We start from the raw sequence: 3095 nt of genomic DNA, 5'->3' as shown, positions 1-3095 counted from the left end.
GCCTGAGCAGCACACGGTGGACGAGGTTGTGGCCCAAGCGCTGGCGGGCGGTACTCCAGCACAACATGGCGGCGTCCGCGCTGTGCCTTCCTCTCCGCACAGCGTAATAATTGATCGTGTATTTAATATTTGTGTGAGGTGCAATCAAACTGTCATATCAGTGTCAAAGGCAACAGGAGTGTCCGTGTGATAGTAGTTATAGGTTATTACTGTTTGTGTAACCGTGCAAGAAACCAGATTAAATAAAATGTGTGAATCTTTGTTTTTTTCCTTTGTCTTTCTGTAAATTAATCTTCTCGCACTTGCGAGACGGTTAGTAATAATACTGTCGATATAGATTGTTAACGCACTGAAGGCATTCTCAATTCTGCATAACAATGTATTTTATTTAAAATTTCATATATAATTTGTAATATAATGTTTGTGTAAGATGTTTAAAAATAAAATCTTTAGCCTGGACGTCACCAAGTTAATGTTGGGCCAATGTAAAATTTATGCCTTTTACTGTATCAGTTGTCTGAGTCACAATGCCACAAAAAAGTACCCACCACCAACAAAGCTCTCGCCCACTGAAGGAACCTTAGCGATCAGGTTCAAGGAGGAGGATCCTTCGGAAAGTAATTATTCTGCTGTCGATCGTCATCGCTAGGTTACATGGATGCTTATGTGACGTCAGAATATACACTGAAGGGTCAAAGAAACTGGTACAGCTGCCTAATATATGTACGGCGCCCTTGAGCACGCAGAAGTGCCGCAACATGACGTGGCGTGAGCTCGACTAATGACTGAAGTAGTGCTGAAGGGAATTGACGCCATGAATCCTGCAGGGCTGTCCATAAATCTATAAGAGTACGATGGGGCTGAGATCTCTTCTGAACAGCACGTTGCATGGCATCCCAGATATGCTCAATAATGTTCGTGTCTGGGGAGTTTGTTGGCCAGCGGAAGTATTTAACCTCAGAAGAGTGATCCTGGAGCCACCCTGTAGCAATTCTGGACGTATGTGACGTCGCATTGTCTTGCTGAAATTGCCCAAGTCCGTCGGAATGCACAAGGACATGAATGGAAGCAGACAGGAAGCTTACGTACGTATCACCTGTCAGGGTCGTATATAGTCGTATCAGCGGTCCCACGTCACTCCGACCGCACGCGCCCAATACCATTACAGAGCCTCCACCAGATTCCTGATATTCACGGTACACTCGTGAAATGGTCGTAGGGGAAAATACCCACTTCATTGCTACGTCGGAGATGCTGTGTCCCATCGCTCGTGCGCCGACTATAATACCACATTCAATCTTACTTAATTCTTGATAAACTGCCATCGTAGCAGCAGTAGCCGATCTGACAACTGAGCCAGACATTTGTTGTCTAATAGAGGTACTACCGACCGCAGTACCGTATTCTGCCTGTTTACGTCTCTCTGTATTGTAATAGCATGCCTGTACCAGTTTCTTTGGCGCTTCAGTGTATTTTAGCTCTCAACCATAAAGGATGAGACAGCTAAGACTCCAAATACTTTGGAGTGCAAAACTTAAGGACCAAAGCAATTTTCGCCTGATTTCACTGCCAAGTAACATAGCTCAATGAAATCTGGACATACATAAGAAGAACTGCTAAAATACAGTAAAGTCAGTAACTGAAATAAATACGCAGTGAGACGAACAGAACTAACACAGTGATTCAGAGATATTAATTACACTGAAGTCATCGTGATTCATGAAGGTCCCCTGGATATTACAAAAGACAGCGATACGGGTCTTAATAGGATGTGTGATCACCTCCATCTTCGCTCTTCGTTGCGGTTGCATTCTCCCATCAGCAAAAATCAAGTCAGGGCCGAATGCATCGCTGCAAAGGCGCACATGGGGAAGGAGTACATTGTCACAATAATGCTCACTGGTGAGCGTATCGTGTTCTTAAATTTTGAGATCAGCACGCACGTGCAACATTATGACTCCACACACAAAAACACCTGGTCCACCAACAGCATCATGCTGAACAATACTGGGAGTCGCCTCAATCTGGCCATTGGGCAATTAGAAATTATTAACAGGTAATTAATTGATTCTTTGTGTTCCATGGATTCCACTAAAAAGGTGAACCTTCAGTTTGATGAGTCAAATTATACCTCAACAGAACCGAACCATACACACTGATAAGCCAAAACATTATGCCCACTCCCCAACGCGACGCTGAATGCCATCTGCTAGCGTTGTGGGCAGGTGATGCGGTAGCAAAACTGTGTAAGCGGAGCAGACAGGGGCGGGGGGTCACCCTAGCCTAGATATGGGCTGTAAACTGACAAATCCATTGAAGTAAGCGACTTTGACAAAGGTCAGGTTATTGTTACGCAGAGCGCGTGAACGTGTTTCTCAAAAACGGTGAAGACGATGAATGTTTACGTGCCACTGTGGTGAGCATCTTCGGAAACAGGTGGAAGGACAGTGAAACTACGATTACGTGCTAAATGGTTGGACACGCACGACTCGTCACAGAACGTGGTTTTCGGAGGTTTGTCTGCTCTGCAAAGTAGGATACATGGTGATCTGTAGCATCTCTGCTGAAAGAGCACAATCCTAGTGAACGGACAAGGTTTTAGGACCACATCATTCATCGCACATTGTTGCACAAGGAACTCCGCAGTAGACCACTCCTACGTGTTCACATATTGATCCAACGGCATCCTCGATTACGACTGCAGTGGACACGGGACTATCGGAATTCGATCGCCGATCAATGGAAACGTGTCGGCTCTTCGAGTGAATCACATGTTTACTGCACTATGTTGATGGTCATCTCCCCCAACGCAGTCATCGATGTGAACGGTGGCTCGAGACGTGCAGCGCGCCTCGGACGCAGGCTGATGGGAGACATTCTCCTGCCCTTGCATGGGACCTGTTGCAGTAATCGAAGACACGCAGACAGCTGCGAACCACCTGCATCCCTTCATGCGTGATGTCTTCCCCGACGGGGACGTCACCTTCCAACGGTATAACTGTCCGTTTCTCGGAGCAATACAGTGAATATATTAAAAAACTAAAAACCCGCCTCGATTGCGAAAAAAGCACCTAGTGTTAAGTGTTAACCCAGGT

Source organism: Schistocerca serialis, chromosome 7, assembly GCF_023864345.2.
Source record: "Schistocerca serialis cubense isolate TAMUIC-IGC-003099 chromosome 7, iqSchSeri2.2, whole genome shotgun sequence".
Taxonomy (NCBI): Eukaryota; Metazoa; Arthropoda; class Insecta; order Orthoptera; family Acrididae; genus Schistocerca; species Schistocerca serialis.
Note: the sequence above shows the minus strand (reverse complement) of the source record.